We start from the raw sequence: 13,439 nt of genomic DNA, 5'->3' as shown, positions 1-13,439 counted from the left end.
GCAGAGATGTACACTGTCCCCACCATGGCTTTAAGAGGTCTCCACTCTTCCAGCAACACCTGGGTGGCTCAGTCGATTAAGTGTCTGCCTCAGCTAAGGTCATGATCCCAGGATCCTGGAATCCAGCCCCGTATCAGGCTCCTTGCTCAGGGGGGAGCTTGCTTCTCCCTCTCCCTCTGCCTGCTGCTCCCCCTTGCTTATTCTCTCTCTTTCTCTCTCTGTCAAATAAATAAATAAAATCTTGTTTAAAAAAAAAAAGAGGTCTCTACTCATCCTCACATCTATTGAGAGGTGACTTCTGTGCTCAAATACTACTGAAACCAGGGAACACACACAGGTAGTTTTAAGCTGACCACCAATATGCATGGCATGCCCGAGAGTCTACCATTTCTGTTTTAATACTAATTTTTTAAAAAGTGCTCTATGCAAAATTGTTTAGCCAAGAAAAATGGACATTTCTTTCTCATTATGGAAAAAAAGAGTGCTAGACTTTAAACGTGATAAATGCATGAACTGGCCCAATCATTAAATTTCTTAAGTGACAAAGGAGGGGCACCTGGGTGGTACAGTGGGTTGAGCGACCAACTCTTGGTTTTCGGCTTAGGTCCCAATCTCAGGGCTGTAAGATGTGATACCACGTCGTGCTCCACACTCAGCATACAGTCTGCTTCAGATTCTTTCTCCCTCTGCCCCTCCCACTTGTGCTCAGTTTCTCTCTCAAATACATCCTTAAAATTAATAAATTTAGTTTTCATTGACATGTCTTTCTGTTTGGAATTTTCACAAAGTAAAACTTATTTTATTGTATGATTAAAATGCATTTTATTGAAGTTTGTAAAAATTCCTAATACAAATTGTACCTCTTTCTAGAAATATAATAAGTGTAATAAAAATAATATGCATCATTTATGCTTACTTAGTTAATACAAAATAAGAGTGACAGCAATTAAATTAATCAAGAAAAATATTTAGTATGGTAATCATCCTTCAGTGGGATGCTATATAAGATGCTATACACCACATTCAATCTAAGTGTGTAAGGAGAAATCTGGACTCACTTAATGGTTTAATTTTCAAAAACAAGAATAAAGCAAACCAAAAAAGGAATAAAAATAGAGATTAACTGTGACTTTAAAGGTCGAAATTGAGCAAGATTATATATAGGAATATAGAGGAATCCCAGAGTCCCTGGTCACAGAATCCAAAAGCCAACCTTTCTACTACAGTAGTATTTGAACCTATATTTTTTTTCTTAAAGTATTTGGGGGAAATCCCACATAAATTTCATTTATACACTGAGCTGCAAATAACAATTAACTGATGACGATTACCAACAGTTTGTTACATCTTAGATTTCAAGAGCTGTAGGGGGAAAAGTAAAATTTTATGTGCACAGTTTATTGTGCCATTTAATGCCAAATTAGAATCCTTTATTAAGGTTCTCTCAATAAAAGAGCTCTAACTTAGTTAAGGGAAAAAAGGATCCTGTATTTTATGTTCAGTAGATTATGCTGCATACTTTTAAAGATGTTTTCCATAAACTATGATCAATGAAAATATACTACATACCACATACATGTTGACAGAGTCTGTGGAGATCTATCAGCTATTTGAAACTGAGTCTGAAACTTTATTCATCTCACCCACACTTTACCTCATCAAGAATAATTAACATGTGAACTGGTAGGTTCTACATTCACCCACTTGTATTTGTACGGGTCTTTCTTTTGATATAACATGGTGCTTGTTGTTAAAAGCAATGTTCCCTCTGGAAATAATGCATGAAAAACTGTCAGAAATTATTAGCTACAGGGAAGTATTGGATTACGGATAAGAAACCTTAAAAATTGGGATGCCTGGGTGCCTCAGCAGTGTAGTGCCTACCTTCAGCCCAGGGCATGATCCTGGATTTCTGGGATTGAGTCCCACATTGGGTTCCCTGCATGGAGCCTGCTTCTCCCTCTGCCTGTGTCTCTGCCTCTCTCTGTGTGTCTCTCATGAATAAATAAATAAAATCTTAAAAAAGAAAAAAGAAACCTTAGAAATTTAAAGCCCTCCATGGCGGTTAAAATCTCAGGACACTCAGCCACCTCTGACATTTTTATTTCCTCCTGTCTCGTCCCACAAGTTCTGCTTTGCTTCTTCCATCAAGAGAGTCCTGCTTTGCCTCCTGTGGTATATAGATGGGTAAGAAAAACCCACCAAGTTTCAAGTTTAATCAGAAAACCAACAAATAGTTGTGAGTATGGGTCCCATACATTGTCCTACAGTCACATGTTACCAAAGTCATTCTTTAAAGAAGCTATAGGGGATGCCTAGGTGATTCAGTCTGTTGAGCCACCTACTTAGCTCTGGTCTTGATCTCAGGGCCCTGGGATAGAGTCCCCAGTTGTCCTCCCTGCTCAGCAGGCAGTCTCCTTGTCTCCATCTCCCTCTCCCTCTGCCTCTCCCTCTGCCCCTCCTCCCTCTCAAGTGCATGCACTCTCTCTCTCTCTCTCAAATAAATAAACCTTTAAAAAGAAAAAAAAAAAGTTGTATAAAGAAATTCGATGATTACCTGAAAACTTCAAGCTAGGCATACAAAGAATTTCATGGAGGCAAGATTAATTATACACTGAAACTGGCTGTTGAACAAGGTCATAAGATAGCTATTTAATAGAAGAGTCATTTTTAATATAACTTTTATTAAAAATATGACAGTGTTTTATGACATAGTAGCAACTTGACCACAGGCAGAACACTGGATAATGGGTCATTAGATCAAAAGTGGTTTTTTGCAGTAAATATGATTATGTAAAAAGTATCTCTGATCTCTTTTTCAAAAAGTCAGTAAAACCTGCCTATTCATAAAAAACATTCTAATCATAAAGCATTTGGACCCTGATAGACCTCCATTTTTTTTTTTTTTTTTGCCCAGTTGATTCCTGAGTGATTGGAACAATGGATTTCTCAGACTGTTTTTCCAACATGATAGATTTGAAAAGGAAAAAAAAAAATTCTCCTTTTTTTTTTTTACCATAGGCAAGAATATCTAGCATTCCTCAGACTCAGATTTATTCCAATCTTTTTTATTCATCTAGTCCATTCATTTGCCAAAGAATTATTTCCTAATACACCATAAAGTATGAAATGAATGGATGAATAATGAAGTGAAGATGACTAATAATTGTACCCCAGAAGATCTATCATAGAAATTATAAAAGTCATAGATTTAAACTTCCTTGCGAGATAAACATTCCTTCCTTCTCTACTGTGCTCTGCTATAGAGAAAATTAACATTGTGGGGCTAAGTTGCTGCTTGAATCATGATGCCTGGTGGCATTTTTGAAAAGGAAATGCCAAACTGTTTTAAGAAGATTTCAGACAACAGAAGAACCAAAGAAGAATCAGGACTAAAATTAGGATAGAAAGAAATCCCTGTCACTAAGAGATTGACGCTTTCATTCATCTCCTAATTATTTCCATCAGAAATGTCTTCCATTATATACTGCCTTAGTCATCTCAGTTATTACTGCTCTGGAATTAACAAAGAATCCCTCCTACTCTTTTTTGCACATTATCATCCATATAGTATTAATTTTATTCTTGGCATCCTTCCAATTACCCAGATTCTGCCCTATTAAGTCAAGGTGAGCACTCTTCCCAAGGAATTATCTGGTTCCAATCTGTTGCCTTCAGATAAACAAATAATGCAACCAGCCATCCAAATATTCACATCTTCATCTTCTTCATACTAATATGGGAATATGGGAAAACCATATTAAGTCTGTTCCAGGATAGAACCTAATGTTTAAAATTGTGCTAATATAACCTGCTATGTTCTGATATAATCAGCTTTGTTGACTTCTAGTCCATTCTTAAGCCCAGCCATTTGTTATGTTTTTAGATTCACAGATTTATTCACCATCTTGTTTAATCAAGAGACTTTCACGTGTATCTTGTATTTCAGCAGGAGATATCAACTAATTTTCTCAAAGTATCTGGAGTAAAGAATGATTTTTAAAAATCTTCTCATTGTGGGGCACCTGGGTGGCTCAGTTGGTTAAACAGTTAAGCATCCGACTTCCACTCAGGTCATGATCTCAGGGTCCTGGGATCGATCCCTGCATCAGGCTCTCTGCTCAAGGGGAGTGTGCTTCTCCTCCCTCTGCCCTTCCCCCCGTTCCCGCTCTCTCTCACTCTCTCGCTGTCTCTCAAATCTTTTTTTCTTAAAGATTTTATTTATTTATTTATTTATTTATTTGAGAGAGAGAGAGAGAGAGAGAGAGAGAGAGAAAATTACAAATAAGGGAGCAGCAGAGTGAGAGGGAGAAGCAGGCTCTCAGCTGAGCAGGGACCCTAATGCAAGGCCCCATCCCAGGACCACGGGATCATAACCTGAGTCAAAGGCAGACACCTAACTGAGCCATCTAGGCACCCCAATAAATAAAATCTTAAAAAAAACAATTTAACATTGTTGCAGACCAGTAGTTCTGTAAAATACAAAGAAAATGAATTATTAGAAGACAATACTGGATATCAGCAGAATCAAATTGCTGTAAGAAATAACTAAGATCTTCCTCTCAATTTCTGTACCTATCTTGTCATAAACCAATATCATAACATAAGCCATGTCTTGCATGGCACTATTCTCAGACATTCTTGTTACTTTATCTCAGTCTTTTGTCATGTGTGTGCATCTCTGTCATGCCAAGTGCAGGGAGGTGTGAGCAAACCACCTAGGCATACACAATAGAAGTTGTATTGTTTATAGAGAATTTTTAAATAGTCATAAAACTGACTAAAAATGAGTCCAATTTTTGTTATTATTCACCGTTTGATCACTGACAATTCTAAACAAAGTCAATGATAAAGGCTCCCTGAAAAAGATACTTCTCTCCCCCAAAAATCTTTTCCACATACAGAACCTACTCTTCGTACTTACAGTCAATTTTGTGACTATCATACAAGGTGTCTAGTTTCTCCATGCTCTGTGTTAACCAAAAAGGGTATACTCTTTTATTAAGGGTCTGACCAATTCAGAAAATACTGGAAAATTTATTCCTGGCTGTTCAGACATCAAATTTCTTCAATATATCTCTGTTTTTAACAATACTTTAAACAATAGCACTACCATTGCTAATTCATATTTGGTTTTTGAGATCGACTATTACTCAATTCTATTTTCTCCAGTGTTTAGGCTTAACCTATGTTTAATATCTTTTTGGAAGGGAGGTACTCTTTTTTTTTAATCTCCTGTAATTATACCATGGGATTCTCTTCCAAGATCCACCTATCATTGAATTAGTCTTGTATTTGGTCTAAGTCAACTTAAAAATAGTTTCTGCCTCCTGGAGTCAGAAATGACAAAGTATCAGGTTAGATTTCTAGCATCAGAGCCTGCAAGAGGGGTTTGGGTAATGTGTTCTACTGCGGGAATAATCTTCAGGAAAAAAATCTGTAAGGAAAGAGGAAGGCACTGAGCAAGGATGTGGTCTCAGGTCTAGCTTTGGCCTGATTCATTAGTGTATGTGTGTGTGTGTGTGTGTGTGTGTGTGTGTGTGTGTAAAGACAGAGGTACAGAGGTAGGGAGGGGGGTGCTGTGGAGTAAAAATCATACAAAGTTGTCTCACCTCTAACAGACTATCATTGTCCCCAGGAAGGGAGTATATGACCTTCCAAGCATTCTAGCCATGGGACTTGATGAAAATAGACTGTATGTGTGTAAGTATAATATAGGTTATCTGAGTGGATGGAGCACCAGCAGCATCTATTACAGTTCATCCTGTGCAGTGCTCAGATCCACTGCCTTCCAGTTCATTAAGCTCATTCCATCTAGATATAAGTTCTCTAGGATTCTAGTTCACAATTTCTTCAGAAGCTTATAGGAGGAAGGTTAGAGGAAGAAAGCAGGTTTCTCCTGCAGCATTTGGCCCCAAGCTATAACCATTGTTCATTACCACCTTCCTTTAGCACCTATTCTAGATTCCCCTGGTCTTTGGTGTGTACTTCTACTAAGTGGCTCGCTTGTGCGGTGACCTACATCCACGTCTGGGCTTCATCTTACTGTCTCACGTCTGCCCATTTTCAGTTAATATTGGGTCTTTGGTGTGTACTTCTACTAAGTGGCTCGCTTGTGCAGTGACCTACATCCACGTCTGGGCTTCATCTTACTGTCTCACGTCTGCCCATTTTCAGTTAATATTGGGTGTGAGAGAACCACAGGATGCCTTAGTAGATAGCCTAAGTACCAAATATATTCCTTTTACCCCCATTTTGTATCAGGCTTACCTCTTCATAATGCTCAGGGTGGACTGCACCTGGCAGTGTGAGAAGTCTTGTGTGTATCTGCTGGTCTACTGGCACAAGGAGCCAGCCTTAAGTGACCGAATGGCAGCCATAGCAATAAGTTTAGTGGGTATCTTCATATACTCTCTGTTGGAAACATCCTTTTGATGTGAAGGACTTCCAGACCCACAGAGCCAAAAGTTGTGAGAATGGGAAGCACAAAGTCCCCAAGTGGGTCCTTGGTAATGATGGAGAATAGTACTGTTCCTGCTGCTATCCCTTGGCTTCCTACCCCATGTAGTCTCCCTATTTGGGACATAGTACTATAAAATGGCATTGGATTTACATCCTGAAGGATAGCACCCCCTCCTCATAGAGCATCTATCTCCAACCTGGCATCAGCTATGCCTTCTAATGCCTTTTTGTGCCAGAGGAAGAGGGAGAGAAGCAGACTCTCCACTGAGTGTGGAGCCTGATGCAGGGCTTGATCCCATGACCTTGAGGTCATGACCTGAGCTGACATAAGGGGTTAGATGCTCAACTGACTGAGCCACTCAGGCACCCCATATTAAATTACTTTTATTATAACAGACAGTATATAAAACTCCTTGAGTATAGCAGATTACATACAAACTAATCACAAAGGCCATATGTGATGGATGAGAATTGCCTTTAGTAATAGATTTTTTAATTTCCATTCCACAACTCAACACCATAATAATTACACTTTTCATTTTATTATTCCACATAATCCTAGAAATACTTCAGTCTCAAAAGAAAAAGGCAAGAGAAAACTTTCTCAAATGAAGTACATCTGCTGTAATAATTGCATTTTCACCATAAATGATGAGATTATGCCTGTATCTCCTTGGCCTTAAGAGCTGAAAATGGAAATTGAACTGCAGTTATTGCTGGTAGGTCAGTCACATAATAAAAGCAAAAACAGATTTTAAAGTGGGTTAAGACTAGGGCCACCAGATAAAATATAGTTTGTCCAGTTAAATTTGAATTTCAGATAAGCAACAGGTACTTTTAGCACAAGTATATCCCAGATATTACATGGGACATACTTATACTAAAAAATTATTTGCTGTTTATCTGAAATTCAGACTTAACAGTATGTATTATATTTTTGTGTGCTAAATTTGGCAACCCTAGATAAGAAGAGAAACCAAAAAAGTTCTTGTCTATTTGTTTTTCTAAAGCCACGGAACAATCCCAACCACTTTATGCAAGAAAGGAAAAATAACCCAGATAAAAATAACTGGCACTAGGGGCTTCTTGGGTAGCTCAGTCATTTGGGCATCTGACTCTTGATTTTTGACTCAGGTCCTAATCTCAGGGTTGTGGGACTGAGCCCCACATTGTCTCTGGCACCATACTCAATGGGGGGCATCTGCTTCTCTCTGTCTCCCTGGTCAAGCTATAGGCCCAGAATGGTTTCTTATTATGAAAAAATGTTTTTGTAACATCTCCCAGTCTCCACTTTCTCTATAAATCTGTAACAAGCATCTTTTCTTACCCATGGCTTAGGAAATTATTGCAATAAAATGTACTGGAATAGAGTCATAATAACATCCCAAAAGATCCTACCAAGAAATCAGGTATTTTGATACCATATACTACAAATAATATCCTAGAACTTAAGTTTCCCTTCATAGCAGAAGCATTAAACATTCCATTTATATCATACTATTAACAACAAGCAAGCATTAACTCTGGGGCCGCAGGGTTTAAACAGATGAGGAAACTGGAGAATATCATAGAAACTTTAGAAAACATTTGTCCTAATAGAAAACATATTTCTCCTAACAGATAGATTAACTACTAGGTCAACATCTTATGTAAGTCGAGTTTTAAGAGTTCAGTTAGGAATCATGGTGGCAGACATTCTTGGTGTCCTGCCCACAGTCCCCAAACTCACCAAGTTACTCTAGCATGATTTCCAACTGCTAGCACCTCCATTTCTTTACCTGAGGACAAGAACTCTTGCTACAAGAACCACCCAGATGCAACTTTACTGTCATCACTTTGTGATGGTCAGCAGGCAGGAAAATGCGCACTGCCTGAGAGCAGCCCCCAAGCACTCCCTCACCTTCTTAGGTAGGATAACTCTGAGGTATGAGTGAGATCTAAGCTGGTTCCTCAAGTTCCTCTAGCTCAGCCTCCCACATTGATAGCTGGGTTGATAACATGTCCTTTGTTGGCTGCCCTCCCTTCTTTGTCTCATTTCTTCACTCTGATCAAATCAACTACCTGTACTTAAGTCATTGTGTACAATTGGGGAATCCAAACTAAAGCAGTCATAGTTCTAGAATTTTGCTATATCTCCAAATTTCTAGTCAAAATAGCAGATTATTAGAATGCATTTGGTTAATAAATCTCATTTTATTATACTTTGATAATATGGTATTGTGCATAACAATAATTACTATTTTAAATACCTAATGTTTTCAAAGACCTTTTTTATTATGCTAACTCAGTGTTCCTTCATTCACATATATTTTCTCTCTGATATGAATTTATAAATCAGTAAAACATCAACAAAAATAGTGAAACTTTATAATCAGTAGATAGGAATCAATAGGCTCTAGATGAACAGGAAGAAAAACATAACTGCCTTTTTTTTTTTTTTAAAGTGAGGTGAGGAGGATAGAGGAGAGATTGGAGTCCATTTAAAGATTCTGGCACCATTTAGGTTGCTAATTACCCCTTATAGCAGCTAAATGGGCTAGGTTACCTTTATCTGTGTCCTACTAAATCAATGCCAAAAAAACTATAGAATTGGAAACTTCTGAGGTTTCTCTGAACTCTAAACATTTCTTCTTAATCAGCCACTGGAAAGTCATCTCAATATTTCAGACAATCTACTTCTCAGGCAAAAAAGATTTAGGAAAGTTAGAAGGGAAAAAAACACCTTATTCAAGCCCAGATGGGGTAGACACTTAATGTATTTTTGGCTGCCCTACTCCTTGGAGCAGCCTTCCTATGTTGGGAAATTCTCCATCTCTTGAGTCCTGTCCTTCTCATTACGGAAGACAGAAACTATTTCCCACCTTCCATGCAGCCAGACACCAGCATGTGAGAGTGATAGAGGCCACCCCAGAGTGATGGAGGCCACCCCAATCAGAAACATGTAACACCTCAGTTCAGAAACTGGTGCCTTGCCTAAGCTAGTACTATACAAATTCATTCTGGGGAATGTGACTGCAAAGATGTGGGCACCCAGAGGCAGCCAGAACCCAGGTTCAGCTACAAGCTAGTGTGTTCTGGGGGGCAGCAGTGAGCTGTGGTGTTGCCTTCATCTGGTAACCCCACAGGATGGTAGAATTTGCACATTCCTGCAGTCTCTATAACCTTCACCCTGATGCTATGGTCCTCGGTATGTGTGCTACTAAAATCATTTGCTTCCTTTATTTTCTACTTACACTAGCTAGAGTGTGCAACTCTGTCCTTTGCAACTAAGAAATGACACACCCTTTATATGCAAAGCTACCTTGCAGGAAATTTTAAAATGAATGAGATCTTGTCCATGAGGAGCTTATATAGCACAGTGAAGAGAAAAAAAGTAAATGACCAAAAAATACAGTAGACTCCGAGAGGACAGAAGGGTCAGTAAGAGCAAGCCCTTTGGAGCCATACTACCTGGAACTGAAATCCTGGCCCCATCATTGTTTGCTTAGTTTACCTGGACAAGTTACGTAACCTCTCTATGCTTCAGGGTTGTTGTTGTTTGTTTGTTTGTTTTTTAAATATGCACAATGGGGATAAAAATGTGACTATCTTATACGGTGTCATGATGGAGAGTCCTGATTATCTTTTTACATTCATTCTCTCTTTCTGGGCATATAGCTGATCAACTAAAGATTATATTTGCAACCTCCCATTTTATTTTTTTTTCCTTCCATTTTAACAGTCAGTGAGATTTCCATATTACCTCCTTGAAGGAGGTAAATTGTTCTATGTTAACAGCTTATATCATTTCACTATATTCTGTTTGCAAAGGATTTAGTCATTTAATGGTTCATTTGCTCAGACTGTTCAATATCTATACAGATAGCTTCTCCAGGTTTGATTGCACATGGATCTAAGGTGACTTTTGATTGACAGCTCTGGCATACAATAATGGCGGTGAGGTCCTCTAGGACTGAAAGGGAAGGGAAGGAGAATTGGGGTTTATTGAGAGCACCCACTTTACATTTGACATTTTAAGCATGTACTTCTCTTTACTTTTACTAACTCACGACATTTTATTAACCCAGTTTTTAGAAACCTGCAGCTTAAACAGGTTATATAACTTATCCAAGATCACAAATTTAGCAAGTCGAGGAACTGGTGTTCAATGAGCTCAACCCCCTCTGACTTTAGAGTCTATGCCCTTGCTACTCTACTGTGTGCACACACCCATGAGGATGCTGCCATTCAGACTGAACTGAATTTCCTCTATATGATGGGAATAATAAACTAGTTACCTCATGTAACTGGATAAAATGAAATAATGTATGCGCTTAGCACAATGCCTGGCATATGGTAGATGCTGAATATGCTGGAGAGTACATACATATTCTCTGCATGTAATCATGAAATGATGCAGTTTTAATGGCATGTCATTCTGCACTGAAGCCAGAGATCTGTGAAATGGACTGATTTTTCAGTTTGCTGAGCCTTGCTGAGCTATGTGGTGGACATTTGTGTTAATTGTTCCACTTTGGTAGTAAGTGAAGTATTATCATACTAAGACCAAAAAAATAATGTGGCAATTGATTTTCTTTGGTTGCTCCAGAAGGTAAACAAAAGCAAGTGAGTGCACATTACAGAAAGGCAGATTCCAACAATATTTAGACAGAGAGGCCCAGCTTTTAGATGTTTCCTAAGGAAATAAAGGTTACTGAACATGTCCCAACTGACTGGAGGACCACCTGACAAAAGTGGAGCAAGACGGCATCTTGCACTGGGCAAGACACCAGGCTACAATGTTCTGATCCAGATTCTTGGCCAAGTTTCTATAGCTTTTTTGTAGGTTAGGAAGAACAGTATTTCCTCCCTGGGTGATTTTAGGACATCCCAAACTTGAAATTCCTGTGAATTATGCTTGATTCAAGACTGTGTTCTTCTTCAAAAGCCACTTTTTCCCATTTGTCTTTCCCTGCACCTTTTGAGGGAGGAGCCATGTTAAGCATCTGCTCCTGGATTTCTGTCCTGTCCTCCAGCTATGAAGAACACCCCCGTGCCTGTGGGGGTGGGAGGCTTGGCTCTCCTTTTAGAAATTCCCTTCTGTGCTGCACTAATCACACCCTCAGTACATTTTACATCTTATTTTTAGGAGCAAAGTATAAAGACTCCTAGCACCAACAGCAGTTTCTGTGGCAACCTGCGTCGCCCCCTTGCTTGTCCAGCTGTGCAGAATTAAATTCTAAAAGAGATCATTTTACATCATGTAAAGGAGATCCACAGTGAAGGTGCTTTTTAAATGAAGGTTTTCTTCTGAGTTAAGTGGGAACTAGCTTGGAATTAGGTTGGGGGGTAGGTGGATGAATAAAAGAAACAGAACCTTTACTTAGAACTAGAACTGTTATAAAGTCCCAGGTGTTCACAGCCATGCCCTAGTTGCCCTGATTTTTTTCCCACAGGGCATCATTTCAGACACAAAAATAGCACTGTGACCAATGAAAACTAGGTTTGAATATTTATATCAGAAGAGTTTGTTGATAAGCCCCCTGTCCCTCTGCACCCCCTCCCAGGGTCTTCCTGTTTAACCTTCTAGACTAGACTAGATTATAAATTGACATGCTTTCTACATTGATCTTGAATAGCTCTTTCAAGCCAACCATCTGAGCTCCCAGGAGGCTTTCACCAAACTTTCCCTACCGGACACAGGCAAAACAGACAGGATCTACCTGGGCCAGGCCTGAGAGTGGGCCTGTTAAGGCAGTACCCTGGGACTGTAATTTGGGGGACACCAAAAACCACCATCCCAAAATAATCTCCAAGGCCATGTTATGTCCCCAGTTATCATAACAACCACTGCTTTTGTTAAGTCATTTGCTGCTATGTGATTCTGGGAAATTGCAAATCTGCTTCTGGGAGGAATAACATTTTATGATCAATTTTATATTTTGTTTACTTCTAGGAAAACATGAGGTGGCACATAATAAAAGAGACATTTCTCCTAAGACCATTAGTATAGAGACCACAGAAAGGAATAAATATGCCACAAATCCAGACTATGCTTACACATTGATTGAGCTCCAAGTTTCCTGAAACTAGTCAAATGAATTTTTTATTACGATTCATTATTTGATTATGGCCTGTTAAAAGACACCGGTTTTTCAGGAGAGAGACATTTTTCTGATACTAAATTTTAAAAAAAGACCCTTGTGTTTAGGAAATGGAAAAATGAACTCTTTTTTTTCAACAGTAATCTAGGAAAAGATGCAAGATCATTCTCCCATAGTCACTTATTATTCTGACCTTTGATCAAATCCGAGGGTATAAGCTCAAACTAAATTCAGTGAAGCTGCCAATGCAATGCTTTAAGACATTTAACAGGGACAAATACATTGACTCACTCTACCTGAGCAGATTGGCTCCAGGAATGTTTGGAGGAGAATGGGCTTTAAGGAAATATGACATAAAAAACAGGATTTTGTTAGGAACAAGTGGCAGTGAAAACCAGTCTGGGGTTGATGAGATATAATGGGGTTGGGGCTGTCAGTCAGTCATGGGAAGACTGGTCATATTAAGGAAGGGTGAAGGTTAACTAGGAAAAGGGCAGAAGGACTGGAAAGAAAAAGTGAGAGGGGTCAAAGATAACCTGTACTTCCTTGGTAATTTTGCCCAAGGTCATCCTACAACATGCAACCCTTTGATGACAAATTTGACAGTTGTCAGCAGAGGGACAACCATCATAACTTGAATGACTTTCACTTAGTTCTGCTATGCATAAAACACATTGGTTGTGGGCCAAATAGAACTCTGAAAGTGGTCAATGAAACTCAAAATTGCACCTCTAAGACAGGAAAATTTGTCCCAAATCTTCTTGATTAACCTTCCTTCCTTTCACTGAAAGTTTGAAAGTAGAGGAGTTTTTTTGCAGGGGGAAAGGGGAGAGCTTTTTTTAGGGTTTTTTTGTTTTGTTTTGTTTTGTTTTTTCAGAAAGCCATTAGTAATCT

At 38.8% G+C, this 13,439-nt stretch overlaps 1 long non-coding RNA gene across 2 annotated transcripts in view; it reads left to right on the top strand.

Annotated features, from left to right (window-relative positions):
- Positions 1-13,439, top strand: part of LOC144320577 (uncharacterized) — a 67,501-nt gene that overhangs the window by 24,695 nt on the left and 29,367 nt on the right. The window lies entirely within an intron of this gene.

This window comes from Canis aureus, chromosome 9, assembly GCF_053574225.1.
Source record: "Canis aureus isolate CA01 chromosome 9, VMU_Caureus_v.1.0, whole genome shotgun sequence".
In the NCBI taxonomy this organism is placed as follows: domain Eukaryota; kingdom Metazoa; phylum Chordata; class Mammalia; order Carnivora; family Canidae; genus Canis; species Canis aureus.
Note: the sequence above shows the minus strand (reverse complement) of the source record. Positions and strands in the feature narration are given on the sequence as shown.